General features: G+C 31.2%; 1 pseudogene; it reads right to left on the reverse strand.

Moving 5' to 3' along the window:
* Positions 1-22684, reverse strand: part of LOC114720571 (uncharacterized) — a 32491-nt pseudogene that overhangs the window by 2200 nt on the left and 7607 nt on the right.

A 22684-nucleotide genomic window follows, 5' to 3' on the forward strand; every position in this document is an offset into this window, starting at 1 on the left:
GAGATTTCACCACGATCTCATAGGAGTGGCCCCACTCCATATTCGTAGAAGTGATTTCATTAAGTGTACCTGTAATGAGCACACCATCCTATAGGACTATGAGATCATTAAGAGCTTATGCTCAGCCTTACCAAAATGCATTCTAGCATAGCACTTTCTCACACACTATAGGAAGGAACTAACTGTTTATTTAGTGCTAACAGAACAAACAAACGACTTATTCTTACCCATTGAACCTTCTTCATGGGATAACCAATCACAAAGGTTGGGTTGCCATCGCTATTAATTTCGAACTTCAGTCTCATTCCCCTCGATGTTTCATAAATTTGTTTCCTCCCCAGAGGTTTCATTAACGGATCCGCTAGGTTCACTTCTGACCTCACATAATCAATTGAGATTACTCCATCTTTTAGCAGCTGCCTTATAATATTATGCCTCAATTGAATATGTCTGTTTTTACCATTAAAGGTTTTATTTTCAGTGGTAGCTATCGCTGATTGGCTATCACAGTGTAAAGACACTAATGTTGTTGGCTTTTCACCTAGTGGAATGTTCGCTAAGAAGTTTTTTAACCACTCAGCCTCAGAACCAGCCAACTCCATTGCAATAAACTCAGAATCCCTCGAGGATTTGGTTAGTATAGTTTGTTTGGCTGACTTCCACGTTATTACACCACCACCAAGAATAAAAATGTAGCCACTAGTGGATTTTGTCTCATTTGAGTTTGAAACCTAGCTAGCATCACTGTAGCTTTCTAATACAGTGAGAAATCCACTATATAGTATACCATAATTCATAGTACCCCTCAAGTAACTCAATACCCTTAGCAGAGCCTCCCAATGCTTACTGTTTGGGCTATGAGTATATCTGCTCAACCTACACACAGCATAAGCTATGTCTGGCCTGCTATAATTCATTAAATGTAGCAGACTCTCAATGATTTGTGCATATCTAGATTGAGCAACTGGATCTCCTTCATGTTTTGTTAAATGCATATTGGGATCATAAGGAGTGCTAACAGAAGAAACATCACAGTGTTCGAACTTTCTAAAGATTTTCTCAACATAGTGCTCTTGAGAAAGTAGGATACCACATTCATTCCTTATGATTTTAACGCCCAATATAACCTTTGCTTCACCTAGATCTTTCATATCAAAATTTGAAGCAAGAAAACATTTTGTCTCACACACAGCATTCATGCTAGTACAAAAAATAAGCATGTCATCCACATATAAGCAAATAATCACACAATCACCATTTACAAGTTTTGTATAGACACAACATTCTACCTTAACAGTAGAGAAGCCACCACTCAACAAAACTTGGTCTAGCTTTTCATGCCACTGTTTAGGCGCTTGTTTCAAACCATATAAAGACTTAACAAGTTTGCAAACTTTATTTTCTTGCCCAGGAACTATACACCTCTCAGGTTGGGTCATGTAAATTTCTTCTTCTAAGTCACCATTTAAAAAGGCTATTTTAACATCCATTTGGTGAATAAAAGCTTGTGGATCAAAGCTAAAGCAATCAGGATTCTAACAGAAGAGATCCTAGTCACAGGAGAAAATGTATCAAAATAGTCAACGTTTTCCTTTTGAGTAAAAACTTTGGCTACCAATCTAGCCTTGTATTTATCAATTGACCCATTTGGAAAATATTTTTTCCTGAAAACCCATTTGCACCCAATAGGTTTCACTCCTTGGGGCAAGTCAACCAAAACCCATGTTTTATTTTAATTTAAAGAATCTATTTCAACTTTAATAGCTTCTTTCCAAAACTAAGAATCTGGAGAAAAAATTGCTTCATGAAAATTTTTCAGTTCACCTTGTACCATATAGATATAAAAATCATCTCCAAAAGAGGTTTCTTTTCTTTGCCTTTTACTTCTCCTTAAATTCTCACTCAAACCATCATTTGAAGCTTTTTCAAAGGAAGAATTTTCAATTCTTTTAGGGACACGCTCAACTTTCAAAGGAAATATATTCTGAAAGAATTCTGCATCTTTTGTTTCAACAATTGTGTTGTGATCCAAAAAATTGCTTTTCAAAACCAACAAACAATAAGCAGCACTTTGTTGAGCATAACCAATAAACATGCAATCAGAAGTTTTCAAACCTATTTTTCTCTTTTTAGAATCAGGCAATAAGACTTTTGCAAGACACCCCCACACTTTTAAGTATTTAAGATTAGGCACAAATCCTTTCCACAGCTCATAGGGTGTCTTTTTAGTTTTCTTATGAGGTATTCTATTTTGCAAAAAACATGCAGACAACAAAGCCTCTCCTCACAAGTTATTAGGTGCAGCAGAACTCACAAGCATAGCATTCATCATTTCTTTTAAAGTTCTATTTTTCCTTTCTGCAACACCATTAGACTCAGGCGAATAAGGAGAGGTTACTTCATGGATTATTCCTTCTTTTTCACAAAACTCATTTAAAGCTAAATATTCCCCTCCTCTATCTAACCTAACTCTTTTAATTCTTCTATCAAGTTGATTTTCTACTTCTACTTTATACAAAAGAAACTTTTCAAACGCTTCATCTTTATTCCTTAACAAATATACCTTAGTATATCTAGAAAAGTCATCTATAAAGGTAATATAGTATCTTTTACCTCCTCTAGTTTCAACCTGTTTTAAGTCTCCTGAATCAGTGTGAATTAAGGACAGTAGTTTAGTTTCTCTTTGTGTAGAAAAATGTGTCCTCTTTGTTAATTTAGTCTCTGCACATACTTCACATTTGTTTTCAGTATCACTTTTCAGTTCAGAAATTAGACCAAGGTTCTATAATCTTTTAATATATGATTTATTAACATGTCCTAAGTTAGTATGCCACAAATCAAGAGAGTCAATCAAGTAAGCAGAAGAAGATGCATTTTCATTAATTTCAGCAACACCCAAGACAAATAGACCCTGATTACAATATCCCTTCCCAATGAGAACATTATTCTTAGTCATGACAACTTTGTCAGACTCAAAGGACACTCTAACCCCAGCTTTCCTAAGCAGCGCCACTAAGACTAAGTTTGCCCTAACATCTGCGACATACAGTACATCGTTCAGTGCCAAGGTTTTTCTTGATGTGAGTTTCAACACCACTTTTCCTTTTTCCTGAACCTTGGCAGTTCGGGAGTTAGCGAGGTAGATGTGGTCTTCCCCTTCTTCAAAGGAGGTAAACATCTCTTTATTTGCACAGATGTGTTTAGTGGCTCCTGAGTCCATTACCCATTTCTTCACATCAGTCACAATGAGGGCCTGAGAGACCACTGCAGCTATGACTTTATCATCACTGCCATCATCTCCTTCTACTAAGTTCACATTTAGCTTAGGAGGATTATCACCCTTTTGAGTAGCCCTTTTCCTGCATTGCGCTGCAGAGTGCCCTGGCTTTCCACAGAAAAAACAATTGCCTTTCTTTTTGAATTTGGGGTTAGAGTCCTTGGATTTGTAACTAGATTTCTTATTCTTATTATTTTCATTTTTGGGATCATTCCTCTTGAAGTGCGGTTTTGATTCCACCAAGTTTGCTTTGGCAGCTATTTTCTTTCCCTTTGCGGCTTGTATGGCCTTTCTGTTTGTGTCTTCAATTATTATGTGGGTAATAAGATCTGACAGGGACAACTGCTTCTGTTTGTGCTTTAACTGCTGTTTGTAGTCACTCCATGTTTCTGGTAGCTTCTCAATTAGTATGCCAGCTACGAACTCATTTAGCAGGTTAATCTTCTCAGCACGCAGCTCCTCCAACAACTTGTGGTACTCGTTGATTTGAAGCTTGATGTCTTTCTCTTCGGTCATCTCCCATTTGTAGAAGTTCCCCACCATAAATTTTTGCTTACCAGCATCCTCAGCAATGTACTTGAGGATAAGAGACTCTCATATCTTGTGTGCCTCCTTATAGACACAGTACACATCGAACAGGTCGTTAGATAAAGTACTAATGAGAATGTCTCTGCAAACCTTATTAGTATGTGTCCAAATATCTTTCTGGGCTTGATCAGCATCTGGGCCTAGTTCGGACTGAGTAAGAGTAGCAGCCACTCCATGCATATCAAGGACGGAGTAAATTCGCTCCTGCCACTGCCTGAAGTTCCTTTTGTCAAATGTCTATTTTAGACGTATCGGGGAACGGCCTAGGAATAGGTACTACTGCTAGGACAACAGTGACTGGGACAACATCGTTGTCATTCTGACCGGTAGCGTTGCGAGGTTGCTCTATGATGTAAGATAGCTGTTAAGATTGTTGGCGGCAGCACCTGCAGAAAACTGTTAGTCCGAGTCGCGTCCTACGAACGCTGTCCTTAAGAGCTATTCCGTGACTACTGGCAAATGAGGAAGTGGCACTCCCCAAGATTAAATGGACTCCTCCTGCAAGAACGGGGTGAACAGAACAGCAGAAGAGAAGATGAAACCTCAGCAAGGTAGAGAAAATTCCAGAGGAGGGAAAGAGATGCACAAAAGCTCAAGTGCGAGATGCTTGAGCCTCTATCTCGAACCGCCTTATATAGTCCTCAACCCACTGCACTGTTAAACATAGATTTATCACATTTAAATGTGATTAATATCGTCGTTTCAGGTGTTGCAGCACTGAAGGTGCATAATGCGGCGGTTTCTGAACATTGGGTGATTAAGGCACGTTAAAATCAGTTTAAGCAAAACTGTTTCTGCAATTAAAGGATAATCCGTTCAGGTAACATTAAGGCCTTTATGTTTCTAAAGGTTTCAAAATTCAAAAGGCAATAAATCATGTTTCCAGGTAAACTCCGAAATTATTAAAATTAATTTTAGATTTTGTAAAAACGTCTAAACAAAAAGGTGCCTTATCTACCTTTAACTCTCGCGCAGGGGGGAAATCGCCAGATTCCCACTGCGTTTGCCTCTAGTGGCCTATGCTTGTGCGTGCGAGATCCTCCTTCTCCTCTAGGCCCATTCACTAGCCCAAGAACACAAGCTTGTATTTATGGACTTGTGCCTTCACTCTCTTGAGCAATGTGGGACTTGTCCTTTTGACACACCCACACAATTTCCAACACCAATTACCTACCCAAAGAACTTTGTCCTCCATGGATCTCCTCTTTCCATGGAGAGCGTTCAACCCAAATGTGAGTTTGACTCTGTAGCAACATCAACCCTTATCATAAAGGACATATATGAGACAACATATATATACATGCTAATATACTGAAAGATCAAGGTGTGAAATGTCACGTTATGTGATAAAAATTAATCGAATATACTCGGTTTTGTTGAACAAGTCATTGATTTAATCCCATCTAGTATGATTAAGACATCCAGAGTTAAATCAAAACAAGCCATCTGGATTCTTTGTGAACCCTGGGCAATTTTTTGGATGTCTAAATCTGTACAATACTTGGATCTTCTAGTGATCATCCTAATATGTTTCTTAGAGAGTTAAATGCTGCACTAACAGGAGAATTATCTATATAAGTAATTCGATCTTTCAATGCATAGCAACTAGTTCAATTTGTGGTAGCTTTTATTGGAAGGAGAATGGAAGAGAAGAAATCTAACAGAAATGAAAGAAAGAAAGGAAAAAAAAATGAATTTTAGGTTAACAATGATCATTTTACTTACTTTTATTAGATTGAAATTCCATACATCGAATTTGGAAGATTAATTCATAATTTCTTCCAAGGTGTTTGGATAAAACCCAAACCATTATTTTAAAAGTGATTTTATGGTATACAAAGTAAATATGTGATAGAAATTACCTCAATTTGTGTGAAAGCACTTTTGAAAAGTGCTCATGGGGTTTGCCAAACAAGGAGAAAATATCATAAATCTTTTTCTATCTTTTTCCCTTTTTTATCCATTTAGTTGATGAATGAGGAGTACATGGGAACATAAGAATGAATAAGAAGGCCTCCAAAAAATTCACAAAAAAAAAAGAGCAAAGACTGAGCATCAAGGATGAAACTTTCATACGGTCATGTAATTTCATTGAGGTCTTACCTTTCATAGCATTTATCAGAATTTTGTTATTCAAATCCTGTCGATATGGAAACAACAAAGGATAAAATACTTATGATTGTTTTTTATAGCAACAATAATTTCAAAAGAAATTTTAAATGGTTATTTACCAAATTAAGAATGCCTGCTTGTCTCGAAGGACATTGACCATAATCACACTTATTAGAAGGCCACCAATCTAAAGTCGCACAGATGAAATTTTCATCCGTATTAGCTATTGATGTTATCACTTTCACATTAAGCTTTACATCTTCTGAATGGCACACTAAAAACAATGAAACAAGAATAATATACAAGAAGACTGATTCTGCTTTCACGATGGAAATTATGATGAGAGAAAAGAAGCACGAGAAAATTAGGCAATGTTCCCTATATTTATATGTTCAATTTAATGGTAAATTTATTCTCTTTCCTACTCAAATGGATGAGATTGAGATCATGTTCCAGGTATATCTCCTTTTGTTTTCAGAATATTATAACTAATCATTATTGATTGTTAAAATAAAGAACGCAACGGTGTTGTCTGTTCCCGAGTTGTTTTAACAAAAAAGGGTTAGAAAAGAAAATCCGTTCTATTCAATGCTAAACTGGACCTGTCACTTTAGATATTAATTACCAAAATTAACTTACCCTTAATTATCACTGTCTTGGAAAAAAATTATAAAAGCCAGCTGATCTAAGTATAAATGACAAGGAGCAAATTAATCTTAAAAATATTATTTGTAATACTAGTTTTTGATATTGTCTCACTATTTGAAATGTTGAATTTTATTAATTTAAACAAATTCATAATTAGATTATATAATGAGTTAAATGAAAATTTTTCCCTCAAAAACTTTTCTTTTTCCGTTAGCTGGTCCTAATGGTATCATAAACCTTTGACTGGCTCAATGTTTTCCTAAAAAGTTTCAAAAATGACACCTATTATGGTATATGCGCACGCTCACGCCCTCAATCCTCTTAGATATATTCCTCCACCATCTCTGCACTTCTTCCACTTGAAAGAGATGCAATCCGCCATTTATGGTGGCTTGAGTTAGTTGAAGTTCAGAGTGAGCTTTTGTATTCATAAAGTCTCCCGATCACAATGCAAAACTCTATTCATAAATATTATTCTATGCAATAAGAGCTTTCCAATAATGTAGGATGTGTTTAAATTAGCGATTAAAAAAAACTTTTATTTCATCTAACTTTTATAAATATGAGTTAGGGTAAAAGTTATTTAGCGTGTGTTTGATATTACTTTTGGGCCTCGAAGTTTGGGTGCATTCCAATTAGTAAAATTTACTTTTTGGTTAAAAAGGATGTTTGGTTAGCCATTTTTGGGATCTGACTTTTTGGATCCAAATGAATTTTTAGGGAAAAACTCCTTTGGATATGTTTGGATTGGCGTTGGACAAAACTGATTTATAGTCTAATTGACTTTTGTAACTGAAGTTAGAGTAAAAGTCAGTTAGTGTAATATGATTTATGTTTAGATAAGGTGTTTATAAAAAGTCGGTTGAAAAGTTAAAAGTTGTTTGGATGATTAATAGAAAAGTTAGTTTAGTTGTAAATGACTGAAAAGGGCATGAACTTTATTGAATAGTAGTGTTTGAAATTTTATATTTTTAATATGATAATAGTTTAAAAAATACGTAAAATTATTATGATAAAATATAAATAGTTTATTTGTGAGATTATAAAATAAAAATATTTGTTACGGAGAAAAATTTGAGAACACATTGTAGATAATTAATTAAATATACATAATGGATAAACAAGAATATAAATTAAAATTTATTTGGTCTCTAATTAAAGTAAATGAAATCATATGACTAATTAGATCATAAGCTTTTCACAATTTTCTCATAAGTCAGTTAGAAAAGTTGATTCAGATTGCGTTGGATAAATCAGTTAGAAAAGTTACTTTTTCCCTTAAGTCAGTTAAAAAAGAAGTCTCATCCAAACAATCTTATGAGCCATAATAAGCCACTAACCTCAGTTTTACGCTTTCCCATGCGCTCTTAGAGTGTGTTTTCTGTTAAAAACCGAATGAACGGCACATCTTAACTTCCAATCTCCCAATCTGAACCTCAATTCTATATCCCATAACAAGTCAAATCTACTCACACTTGACATCCTAAATCATTATTTTCTTCGAGCTAGAGGTGCGTCTTAAGGGTTAAATGTCATGTCAAAATCCGCTTATCCCATATGTGCTTTTTCCCTCCGTATTTAAGGTGTCACAGCTAGAAACAGGACGGTGGAGGCAGGTCCAAAAAGATAGGCGCACAGACTTTTTGATTCAGGGCGACCTGGTTTTTAATGTAACCCAGGCTTTTGCATGAAGGTTGAGGCTTTGATAAAGGATTCAATTGGGAGTGAAGAAGTTAGTTAAAAACGCTTCTGATCTATTCAATTTGTGTTACTCACTCAAACAAGGATGCTGAACTGATCATGAACAAGTTTCCAGATGTGGTGGTTCATTTCAAGTTGTGCTGACGTGTACGATCTTGAATCCAAACAAATTTCATTTGCCCCTGCTGATTGTGGCAAGCATGAATAAAAAAGGAATATGCAATCGTCATAGATTCATATGATAAATAATTCACTTGGCTTCATTATATATATAGAGAGAGAGAGAGTCATATGTGAGCATGTGTACACCAAGTGCGACGTTATCAACTAAGCAACTGTTGAATTTGCTGGGCTCTCGTGCAATGCCTGTGAATTAGAAATAGGATTAACGTGCAAATCTGCCTTATGAATAATATTGCCTTGAAAGTTTTTTCGAGTTTAATGGTACTTCTAAAGTTTCAAAACGTAACAATGTTACCCCTTTTAGTTTTAAAAAAACCCAATACAGATTATTAAAAAATTAATGTTGACTCTTACATTTTTAATATTGGCCACTAATACTTTCAGGACAATTTTGAATCTAAAAATTTTTTTTGGATAAAATTACTCTTAAGTAAAATGATCTGTAATTGTAATAAATAAAAGAATGTCAGTTATGGTAGTTGAAGAATGATGGCCGTTGCTGGTTAATAAGCAGATGCAAATCCCCTTCTTATAAAGGAGATTATGATGTGGATGATATACAGTATTCCGTTCCAATTTCTCTCAACCTTCCTCTATTATTCTTCCTCTCTCTCTCTCTCTCTATTTTCCGCTGTTCCCGTCTCTTTTCCCTTTCTCTCTCATCCTAATTATATTTTACATAACATAAAAACTTTCAAAACAAATTTATTCCTTAACTCTTAATAAGTTAACATGCTAGTCGATTAATGAATATAAGATCTCGTTTGCAAACCTTTTAATACGTACTACCTCCGATCCTTAATATAAAATCTCGTTTGACTTTTATTTTGGTCCTAAATATAAGATCCCAATCCACTTTATCTTTTATAATTTTGGTCCTAAATATTTATCTTTTTTTTAAGGTAATCCTTCTAATAATGGTAGTTCTAACCAATACACTTGATTAGCAAGGATAGTTTAGGAAAGACAACACATATTTATTACAAATAACTAATTTAACTTATTTTCTTAATCTCCTCAAATTAGTCAATTAGCTTTTATAATTAGGACCGGAGGCTATAGTATTTTGTCCTAAATAAGTGTTGTCGTTTTTAAAATATCCTTGCAAATCAAGTGTATTGACTAGAACTATAATTATTAGAAGGACTATCTTGAAAAAAATTGAGTAAATATGAGAGACAAAATAGATTGAGGTCTTATATTTAAGATCAAAATAAAAGTTAAACAAGATTTTATATTAAAGACCAGAGATAGTACTATTTTTCCGGAAGTGTAAGGTTAAAATGAGCGAAAACTTTTAACAAACTCAATAAGATGTATTTTACTATTTTTGGGGAAGTTGACTTTCTATGAGCTCATATTTGGTGAGGATTTTGAGATATCAGGTGAAGTGTATTGTTTGTTGGGAAAAAAAAAAGATGAAGTGTATCATTTATAATTTGCATATCAATAATGTTTTTTTTTAATATTGTTTATGCATACAGAGAGTAAAAATTTTATTTAGGCGAATTAGTTTGTAGTACCTGTCACCATGGACAAATCACAGCTAAACAATCTAGATATTACTTAACTGAAGCTATTTATCAATGGCGTCTATATATACTGGACAAAATTAAATACCGTACAACTTGTAGTCAAAATGATGGAATTGGAAGAAGGAAATCGGATTTTCAGACTAAAATATCAAATCAAAAATAATTTTGCATTAAAAATTGGAAAAATTTTAATAAAACCTGACTGAAATACCTAAACTGAATTAATACTTACACTTTTAACAAATTCTTAATCAGGTCATGAGGCTCAATTTAGGATTTCTAAATATTATTAAATGACTAAAATACCTCTCTTTACTAGAAAAAATTGCTTATTTTACTCCTTCTAAATAATCTCTTATCTCTTATGATTATTTTTTAGAACAAGCCCAAGTAATCTAATAGTATTCAAAATTTGTATATATACTAAGCTTAAAAAATATTCTAATAAAAAATTTTAAATTAAGACATAAATAGTCTTAAAATAAATATTTTTTTAGTTTTTGTTTGCCTCTATTTATTTTAAGATCTTAAAATATTTTAATTACATGAAATATTTTAACATTATATTGTTATAATTTACTTTAAGTTTTATATACTTAAACGTTGGATTCACAAAATAAAAAATATTTATTATTTTATTCCGTTTTGAAATATTATTTATATCAATTGCAAATATTTTTCTTCAAAAGGTACTTATTTGATTAAAATAAGGGTTAATTAATCTGTAAGTTCTTATAGTTTTAACTAATTTTGAATCAAATCCTTATAGTTTTTTTTCTTTTTATCAAATCCTTATACTTGCACCTGTTTTTAATTAGGTCCTTGTACTTATTTTTCTTTTTATTAAGTCCTTATAATTTCACTAAATCTTTAGTAAGGTCCATGTAGTTTTAATTTTTATTTATTAATTAAATAGATTAATACTGAAATATAAAATATTAATAATTAAATTAAATTAATAATTATATAATAAAAATAAGTAATATAAATAATTAATTCAGGAAAATTTTTCGGAACAATTAATTTTTTTGTTGAAGAAAATAAATTATTATAATAATTCATTATTTTTAGAATATTATTGTTTATAAACTAATATTAAATAATATATACTATTTTATGTTTATAGAATAGTACTATTAGAATTTATAAAATAAAGAATAAAAAATTCAAGGACTTAATTAAAAATAAGGTAAACTTATAAGGACTTGATAAAAAGAAAAACAAGTGCAAGGACCTAGTTAAAAACATGTGAAAGTATAAGGATTTGATAAAAAGAAAAAAGACTATAGGGACCTGATTCAAAATTAGTTAAAACTATAAGGACTTGCAGATTAATTAACCCTTAAAATAAAATAATTTATAATTTAAAGTACTTAAATTATTTGATCAAAAGGTACTTATTTTATAATTTAAAGTACTTAAATTATTTGATTAAAATACTTTTGAAGGTTTTAGTTATTTATATACAAATTTTAAACACGATAAAAATTATTTATGTGTTTTTTAGTCTCACAAAATAATCATAACATATGAAAGACTACTTAAAAGTAACAATCATAAATTTCTAATGAAACTGCATAGCTTGATTAGAAATTCATTAAAAGTATATGCCTTCATTTGAATTTAGATATTTCAGCCGAATTATATTGAGATTCTCCCTTAAAAATTTCAATGAAGGAGCAAAAGACATTAATAATTTAACAGACAAAATAAAATTACTTCATACATGATGTTTACATTAATTTTTTTATATTCATTATATCAAATTCACCTATCACATATGACTATGTGTCCTATTTTATTTTTGAAATACTAATATTTAGTAATATTTAATTATAAATTTAAGTGAAACGAAAAAAGACACATAGTTATGTATGATTAGAGAACTTGACTTAATTTCTCCATAAATTGTTTGGTATTAGAAACTGAAAAAAAAAATAGTTGCAAATTTTATAAATCATACATCTATTATTATTAGTTAAACTTAAAATTTTTTTATAAATAAATTAAACAGTTTTTCTAAGTTTTCAAAATTTGACATTGAAATGTAAAAGTTTAATTGATATTCTAATGTTGACTTGTTACTCAAGATGATGGGATTCTCTAACATATTGAAAATATAAAAATATAGTCATGATACAGAGAGGATATGAGCATTTTATAACCTAAATGCTCATTTAAATATTAATGATTTTGATTATAAAAATTTGAAAATGACTTTAGATATTAAATAAAGCACAAAGATGATGACTCTGGTGATAATAAATGGTGTTGAGGTAGGTAGAGAAAATGATGGATACGAGATTATTCTAAAGAATTTGACAATGGAGATTAGTATACATGCTTAGACCATGGTTTCGTTCTTAGGGAGTATGCTTGTTTGGTCAATCATAGACTCACACTTACTAGGAGATTGTTAGAATGTATATTATAGTGTGCGCAAAGATTTAGAAATGAAGATATAAGCATAATGTCAAAAACTTAAGCTGATATCAAACCTTAAGAATAGAGTACTTACCATAGACTTGGCCTCCTGTCCGCATGACTTTGGTTGCCACCTGATCAAACCCAATCCACACAATACTTGATACGTTCCATTTCCTTGCTCTTAAAGGAGGTTTGGCCTCAAATCTTTCTTAACAAAAGTAACATCAAATCTATACAAGTTTTGATATCAAATCAAAGAACAAAGCACTAACCATTGTACCAAATGTTTAAGCTGATAGTGGAGGCTTAAAAACCCCTCAAACCAACTTTAAGTAAACTCAAACACGAGTCCTCTAGTCTCTACCAACTTTAGGTATTACTTGGCCAAACATAATCCACAGCCCTCAGACCCCTGGATGCATCGCATCACATTGGTAATAACATGATGGGTGACCAAACCTTAAGAACAAAACACTAACCATCGTGCTAAGAGTTTAAGTTGATAGCATAGACATATGCCAATTCCTTTAAGTAAACTCAAACATAGGCCCTCAGTCTCCACCGACTTTAGGTACCACTTGGCTGAACCTAATCTTAAGAACAAAACACTAACTATCATGCCAAAAGTTTAAGCTGATAACATAGATGTAAGCCAATTCCTTTAAGTAAGCTCAAGCATGGGGCCCCCAGTGTCCACTGACTTTGGGTACCACTTGGCCTAACCTAATCTTAAGAATGAAACACTAACCATCATGCCAAAATTTTAAGCTGATAGCATAGATGTAAGCCAGTTCTCTTAAGTAATCTCGAACATGGGGGCTCCAATCTCCACAGACTTTGGGTATCACTTGGTTGAATCTCATCTGCACCCCTCAGTCTATCTGGGACATATCACGTCGCATTGGTGATAACATGATAGCTGACTCTAAAACAACTAAATAAAATTTACCACTTGCCTCCTTACCTTGTTGATGTTGTCACTTATAAATGTTTATTAGGCAGCTAGGATAGAATTCTTCCTTATATTGCAAGAAACTAAGTGTTAGGCTCAAACAAAACTCATGAATTCTCACAAAATTATTGAACTCTTGAACAAGTGAGCAAGCTAAAATTAGAACAAGGTAGCATATAGCCTATAATAAGCTTAGCACAAGTTGGTCCCTTAGAAAAGATATCAATAAATATGAGGTATTGTTATGAAATAATTGGAGAGGAAGGTCTACCATATAAAGGGAAGTAAGCCAGTTCCTTTAAGTAATATCGAACATGGAGCCCCCAATCTCCACAGACTTTGGGTATCACTTGGCTGAACCTCATCTGCACCCCTCTGATCTGGGACATATCGCATCGTGTTGGTGATAACATGATAGCTGACTCTAAGACAACCAAAATAAAATTTACCACTTACCTCATTACCTTGTTGATGTTGTCACCTATAAATGTTATTAGTCAGCTAGGATAGAATTCTTCCTTATATTGCAAGAAACTAACTATTAGGCTCAAACAAAACTCATGAATTTTCACAAAATTATTGAACTCTTGAACAAGTGAGCAAGCTAAAATTAGAACAAGGTAGCATATAGCCTATAATAAGCTTAGCACAAGTTAATCCCTTAGAAAAGATATCAATAAATATGCGGTTTTGTTATGAAATAATTGAAGAGGAAGGTCTACCATATAAAGGAAAATAAGAAAGAGAATAATGTCATTTCACTCTAAAATTAGACATCTGGGTTTATAACTACTAAATAATATATATCATAACTAATGGAACAACAAAATTTTAAAAAAATGGAAAGCGCAATAAAATCAATTATTAAATTGTTTCCTTTCTATCATAAAAGATTGAAACATATGCTAATGTGAACATAAACAATTACTCTATGGATATTGTTATGGCTATTAACATCATCATCTAGCCATATAGAAAAAAATGCCAACATGATAAAACAAGCACATCCAATAAAACGAAAACAAAAAAGATGGGGTATCATTCCTTAGCCAGCCAACTTGTGAACCAAAAAGAATTAAAAAGAAATCTGGCTAAACCCCTTACTTATGAATAACTCATCAAAAACTTAATTATCAAGACTAGAGTTGTCTTTAACATTTAAAAACACGGAGAAAACAAAAAATGCTAGCAAAATTGGATACTATGATGTAAATGAAGTCATATGCATTAAAGTGAATCTAAAATGTCAAAAATATAAAATAGTTCAGAGGCTTGTATTCTTATTAAAGAGTAAGTCAAATACCACAAAATATGACATTCACGATTATATAAAATAAGCAAATATTGTATCCAAGTTTCTAAAAGTTCTCCATTTCATTCTGCATTTCATGAAATATCAATTGTTTTAAGGTAAAATCAATTGGAAAAAATATGTATGATCATACTACAATTAAAAGTAATCAATGACAGGCTATCATTCAATATAAGCCAATTATTATCATCTCAAATTCACCAACCTTAAATAGCCTTGAATAATCATGTGTTTGTTGTCTATAATCACATTTGATATGATAAATTGTGAATACAAGTAGTGCTTTATACTTTGGATCATTTTGATGGTTGAGTTAACAAAGTGTTTCATTTCACGAACAAAATGAGCAAGATAACATGTTTAGATTGTGAGATTTGAAAGAACAAGAAAAATACAAACTAAACTCATAGGAGAGAATTCTAAACAAATAAATAATAAATATATTAACTCATCATGGCATTTCTTGAAAAAACTACCCATGATATTAGAGGTATTCATTCTAAAGGTATTTTCAAACATATTTCCAGACAAATTTGTATGTGTGCTTGTGTAACTTAGTAGGAAGTGATATATCTTGAACAAAATAAAAATAGAATTGAAAAGAAAGTCAACTAAAGCTCATACCCTATGACATTATATCATATCATATCAAACAAAAGTTATCTGAACCCCTTAGTTATGAATAACTCAAAAGGTTAATTGTAAAAACTATAGTTATTGTCTTCAATATTTGAAAACATGGAGGAAACAAGAAATACCGGTTCAATTTGCAAGTTTGTAGAGAAGCAATAAAAAAACAATTGAATATTATAATATAAATCAAGTCGAATGCATCAAAGTGAATCCAAGACGTCAAAAGTATAAACTAGTTCAGATGATTGTATTCTTATCAAAGAATGAGCCAAATATGACAAAATAAGAAACATTAGATAACTAATAGGAATGATATCATCTAATATATCACCAAGAGCACACATTTTAATCATTATTTTGGGTTTCTTTTCCTTCTTATATACCGATAAATGTAAAAAATACCTTCACTAATAATAAAATAGGACTTAAATGCCCAAAACAGTTAGGCATACAAGAATTGTCCTGCAAGTAGCAAAATAATTATCTATCTACATAATTACATGCATGCAATGAAAATCCAAAATAAGTAATCATTTGGTTGCTTTCACAGGTCAAGAAGATAAATGGTAAAGAAAGAATATAACGTCTATGTGAAAATTTTAAAAAAATAAAAATAAAGAGTTCATCGTAAGATTGTTTCTTGATCATGGATCTTAAGGAAACTATGCGAACAAATAAACATAGGTGCCTCAAATAACCTAATTTTTTATCAGAACCCCTTTTTGTAATTAGATGTATATGCAAAGAAAAATTATAGGAGCACCAAGAAAGAGGCACCCAGAACAGAAACCACATTAAGTCTTAATAATGGGGTCTCTCAGGTTCTAGTATTTCTTTTGCAAACGCAAATAACATTTAAGTATTAGCATTTCCTTTGAAGGTCGACATTTGATTTCAACAAGCGTATGTTTAAACCTCTCATATAACCTTAAAAATGAAGCATTGGATGCTTTTTTGTTTAGAGAATTTATTAGCAGCAATCTTCCACAAGATTAAAATTATTGTCCAAATGTTTCAAATTAACCTTAAAAATGATGATGTCACGATTATATGAAATAAGCAAGTATTATATGAAATATCAATTGTTTTAAGGTAGAATCAACTGGGAAAAAATGTATAATCACGCTACAGTTAAAAGCCGTCAATGACAAGCTATTATTCAAGATCAGCCAATTAATATCATCTGAAATTCACCAACCTTTCAAACATATTTCCAAAGAAATTTGTGTGTGCGTGTGTGTATACACACACGTGGTTACGACATCAGAGACAGTGAAATCCATCAACTAAGACAGCAAAGAATATATAAAAGCAAAAGAGCAAACACTGAAATATATACATATTAGTGTCAGTTAAGAGAAAGTTACAAGGCACCACCCTGTCCTTCTGAAAAAATCATTTGAAAACAGTATAAATAACAAGCAGATGCAACAGTGGAGGTCAATTATGAGGCGCATTAGCTTCCTGTTAGCCCTCATTACTAACTTGTTCTTTTTCTTTCCTTATCACATCAACCCCTCAACAAGTCAAAGAAAGCCAGAACAACTTTTATCTCTATATACCCAATCTGCCACATAATTTAACTTAAAACTATGATTCGACTAAATCTCAAGTGAAACCTACTCATTTGTATCTTCAATTACTATAAAACATTTCCTTAATAGGAAGCTTTGGCATGCTGAATAATCACAATCACAAGAAACAGCGCTGAGTGTAAAACAGTTTAAGTTACATAAAGAGAATTAAAAAACTTATCAGTATCATACTTTGGAAGAGGCCCTTGGATCTAGAAAATAGTGAGCCAATTTTGTTGAAGGAATTCGATAGATACTTGTGGGAATCTTGTTCATCATGTTGAGAATAACCGCAAGAGATGATCTCATAAATAAACTATTAGAGTTGTTAAGATTGTATTACAACAAGCACGAGCCTCTGCAGGCAAGTGTAATAGTGGAGGCCATTCTGGAGCATTAGGAATTGCACAAATTGTAATTGTAACTAAATATAATTGCCATCTCTATTTAGTACAAATGCAATTACACCTTTTTCCTGGTTTATCCAATTCGCTGGGGCAATAACAATCAACACGCAGAGTTTGTTATCAACTTATTATCAAGTTCTTTGGTAAGATCAAAACGTCAAATGTGAAAATACTGTTTGAGTTCATTATATGCAAATATTCTAATGGAAAACGTTACCTTCCAGATGCCGTCACTAGCCAAGATGATGAACTCAGTGTCCTCAGTAATGTTTTGAACCATCACATCTGGTTCTGCAGTAATGCCGTCTTTCCACATAAATCACAGTTACGGGTAAGGAAAAAAAGGTAGTATCGGTTATATAAATTACAATTACTGACCAGGATTATAATGATCATTGAAAAAAAAATGTAAGTTGAAGAGAAATATGCATTGATTATTTGTTCTTCCAACATGTCAACAAAATTTGCAAGAAGTCGGCAATGGAAAAACACAAAATTTGCAAGAAATGTTGACTAGTTGCAGAGGACAAATGGGAATAATAAAATGAGAGACGTATATTTATCTTTACATTTTGTTTCTTTAAACAAAGATATATGTGCATTATCGTCAGACAAAACCCACAAAAAATATATTTGCCTAGATGCCATAAGTTTAAGAATGAGGTGTATCTGTTTCAAACCCATCAAATTGAAATAAATGCTTACCAGACTCTAATCTACATAAGAATCATGGAAGAAAATATGTGTATTATCATCAGAAAGACCTATAGAAAATATATTTTCCTAGACGCAATAAGTTTAAGAATGAGAGTTATCTGTTTCAAACCCATTAAATTGAAATACATGCATACCAGACTCTAAACAAATCTACATATGGAAAATATGTGTATCATCATCAGAAAAACCCACAGCAAAAGTATTTTCCCAGACGCGATAAGCCTAAGAATGAGAGGTATCTGTTTCAAACCCATCAAATTGAAATACATGCATACCACACTCTAAACCAATCTACATATGAGAATTATGGAAGAAAATGTGCATTATCATCAGAAAAAACCCACAGAAAATGTATTTTTCCATACGCAATAAGTTTAAGAATGAGAGGTATCTATGTCAAACCCATCAAATTGAAATACATGCATTCCATACTCTAAACGAATCTACACAAAAATCCTGGAAGAAAGTAATCCCAGTTTCACTGGATAGGTTATGAACTTATGAACTTATGCTACAATTAGCAAGGCTGCTTCAAAAACCATTGTATCCAAAGTTAACATATGGCAGTTAAAAGCTCTGAACGAGCATCTGGATTTACAATGCTTAGACCAACAGCTTCGTTTAGAGTCCCCCAAGAACATGAAAAGTTAAGAAATGGAACAGAGGGATGGAGGGAGAGAGGAACCTGTAAAGTCGAGTTTTTCTGAAGGAGAGTGCTAGCATGAGCCCAGAAGCTCGCAGAGCCACTAGGCAAATCTGCCATTGATGACCGTTAAATTCAACCGAGTGAGTCAGATCGCCGGATTTGAACTCTCGAAGCAATACACTTCCAACCACCAAGCCATAGGTTTGATAAGTGACCATTAAATTCAATTATATGGACGCTGATCATCTTGAAATATATAGCCGTTTGGTTACAACGATCCGAAATTTGAATTTTCATTTTATCAATTTCAGTGTGATCAATTATTACCAATCTCAATCAAATAACTTCCCAATCACAATTTAATGATAAATTTTTCTGTTGGAAAAAATTAATAATTTTTTCGTCCAATTCCTTAGATATATGATTTTTTTATACAACAAAAAATAAAGCAATTATTATCAACCTCAATCAATTAACCTCCTTATCACAATTTAATAATAACGTTTTCTGTTAGAAAAATAATATTCCTCCTTAATGTAAATATAAGACTCATTTTATAGTGTATTGTACTACAAAATAGATCTTATATTTAGGGTCGAGTAATAAAATTTTCCATTAATTCCTTAAATATATGATTATTTTTTGAGAATAAGTTCGCTAATTTCAAATAAATGTAACCATAATTGTAGGGATTTGCACGAAACATATTTTAACTGAGAATTCTCTAATTAATACATGTGACTTGCATTTATTATTGTTCCGTTTGATAATTTGGCAATTAGAAGAGATTTCTGAATAAAATTTTCAGATTTTAGAAATAAAAATTTATGTTGAAAAATTTAGTTATCTTTCATTTAAAATCTAACAATACCAAATTTAAATTGACTAATAATAATTTTAAATATTAAATAGGAAAAATCTCATTTAAAGCTAACTGAAATAGAAAAATTTGGTGCCTAGATTATATAAATTTTACTCCATTGTAGTGTTTATCATCACGTGTGTGTATTGGACAAAACTGAACGCCGTACCGTACAAATATAATTTAGGATTAAAAATTGTTAAAATTCCAATAAAAGAGAAAAAGTCATTAATAATTTAAGAGTAAAATACATGAACTATCTTTCTATTTTACTTAATTATAAAAACCTCTATTCTATTTTGAAAATATATATAAACTTCTCTTCAAATTAAAATATACGTTACAAAAACCTTCTTTATATTTTTAAGATTCAATTTTTATTTATTTAACCGTTAGTTGACTGTTAAGTTTGACATTTAAATTTATATTTTGACCAAAGTATCTCTCTTTAACATAAATATTATTTAAAAATTTATATTTATAAAAAATAATTTTTGATACACAAAAAGTAATTATAATACATGTATTTTCAAAATTTTTAATATGTTATAAAATTTTTAATTTCAATTATATTATAGAATTATATAATTTTAGTTCCTCATGAAATATTGAAACTTAAGATTTTTTTTAAATGGCTAGAAAATATTTTGAATTCTTTTTTTTTATCTCATAATATAAATTATACAAGTTTGGAAACCTATATAAATTATTTAAATTTATGTTTGTATTAACTAAATTACTTAATTTTTTGGCCCAATATGATAAAAACATTAAACAAACAACAATTTTTAAAAATAAAAAAAAAGTAAAATTAAGGTAAAAGAGAAAATCTTAAATTCTTTGATATAGTTTTAACCAAGATTTTGGAATTTAGTATTATGAAGGGTAATTTAGCAAATAGAAAGTATTTCAAGATAAATTTGAATTTAAAAAACATTTTTTTGAAATATTCTTAATGGAGTTAACAGTTTGGATTTGAGTGTATGTTTTCGAAATAGATGGGAGGTCCGTGTAATTAAGACAAAATATAAGGGAGGTTAGAGTATTTTACTTATAATTTAACACACAAAATAAAATAATTTAATTACCTACTTCATAGAAGGTTTGATGTCAAGAACTGAAAAAATAGTTGCTGATTAGGGTTATTATAATTTTTTCTTCTTGAAATTTGGTCCCATTTTGGTTTTAATCTCTTAAATTTTAAATTCATCGTTTTAGTCCTTGAAATTAAGTATGTCTTAAAATGTTAGTCCTTGAAAGTGTAACAGTATTAAAATTGTTAAAGCATCATAAAAGGCATTAAAGTGATAATGTAGAATTGACATGTGACATGCTTTTATTTCCTTATTTTTCTTAAACGAGGTTTCCTTATCTAATTTTTTTATTCCTCAACTACAGATCTATTAAAAGGTTCTTTCTATGCAAATCATATACCAGATAGGCCTACAACAGAGGCATCTTTGATACAACGGTAAAGGCAAATCAAAACAGAGTTTTGTTTACTCAGTTATTTCTTGCCCTTTGGCTATTATAAGATATGTAAAATGGCTGATATGGAGTCAACTTTTGCTTTACTGTATTCTCAACGTTTAGAAGTGGTTATTTTTCTATAGAAAATACCCTTAGCGCACGAGGTTACATAATTATGTCAAATTGTCATCTGAGTCATTAAGTTCTGTTTTCTTATCACTTTTTAACTCTAAATGACCAAATTAGGAAGTGTTTTCAACTCTGGTGCTTGTGAGCGTCTGTATCACCTAGGCTTTTGCATGTTCTGTAGTATCCATCATACTGTGGATCAAATATATGGCCCAGCAAAGCATTACCAGAACTTAAAGTGGGTATGTCCTAGACCAGTTTTGCGTGTGCAGCACTTTTCCATCAAATGTTGCTGGAACTATTTCCTCTGATGTTACTTGAATGATAACGTAATTGATGATTGTAGTCCATAAGCTATTTTTCTGGATTTATCGTTTGTATGTGCATGCAGCACTTTTGCCATTTGCTTACCTACATCTTTATCCATTTTTGTGGTTCTCTCTAGCAGATAGTCTGACACTTCTCTTCATGCACTACAAAAAAACATGTCTTTTGTAGTAGTTAAAATATGACTTTTCTAGCGGTTATAACTTCAACAAATAACATTTGTAGTGGTTAGACAAATCGCTAGAAAATTAAGTGCTAGAAAGGGATTTTAAGCAGTTACGGGAACCGCTACACAGTATGATCAAAACGCCAAAAAATTTTTAGCGGTTAAAATAACCGTTAGAAAAAACAAGTAGCAGAATGGGAATGATACGAAATTTCTAACAGTTTATAACCACTAGAAATCGCTGATAAATTTCTAGCGGTTAATTAAACGCTAGAAAATTCTAAGCAAAATTTTATTTTGCAGGTAAACAAAAATTTTCATTTTGGCACCAAAAATTTCTAGCAGTTAATAACCGCTAAAAAGTTCAGAGAAAATCAAATTTTGCTGGGAATCAAAATTTTGAAATTGGCGCAAAAAAATTTCTAGCGATTATAAACAGCTAGAAATATGGCGGGATATTTAAATTTTACGAAATTTGTCTCTTTTTTTTTTTTTCATTTTCTAGCAGTTTGGAAACTGCTAGAAAGTTTATTCTAGGCCAAAAAAATAAATTGAGATGTTTGATTATTAAAAAATATAATATTATAAATTTAAAAACCATTAAGTAGATTATATTAGAGAATTTTTGTTAATATGTATAATTACTAATGTGTTACATGTTATACATTTGAATTTTGTAATAAATAATAAATAATTAAGTTATGATTGTGTCAAATGAAGTGAATTAAATTTAATAAGATAGTTGAATTAAAGATGAGATAGTTTATAATATTAAACCTAAACTGTTATGTTGAGAAGTGCTTGATATAATATTGAACCTAAAATGTTATGTTGAGAAGTGCTTGAATCAATTGAAGAAGGTATGAGAAATATGAAGAAGAAAAATCTGAAAGAAAAAGAGAAATAAATATGTTAATAAATTATAAATAAGGACAAATAAAAGATATTAAGACTTACAAAAAAAAATCACCTTACCAAATAATAAAGAGAAAAAAACTATCATATGAGATAGTAAGAA

The sequence above is a fragment of the Neltuma alba genome, unplaced genomic scaffold (assembly GCF_004799145.2).
Source record: "Neltuma alba isolate B1F8T4 unplaced genomic scaffold, ASM479914v2 tig00002244_pilon, whole genome shotgun sequence".
Classification (NCBI taxonomy): domain Eukaryota; kingdom Viridiplantae; phylum Streptophyta; class Magnoliopsida; order Fabales; family Fabaceae; genus Neltuma; species Neltuma alba.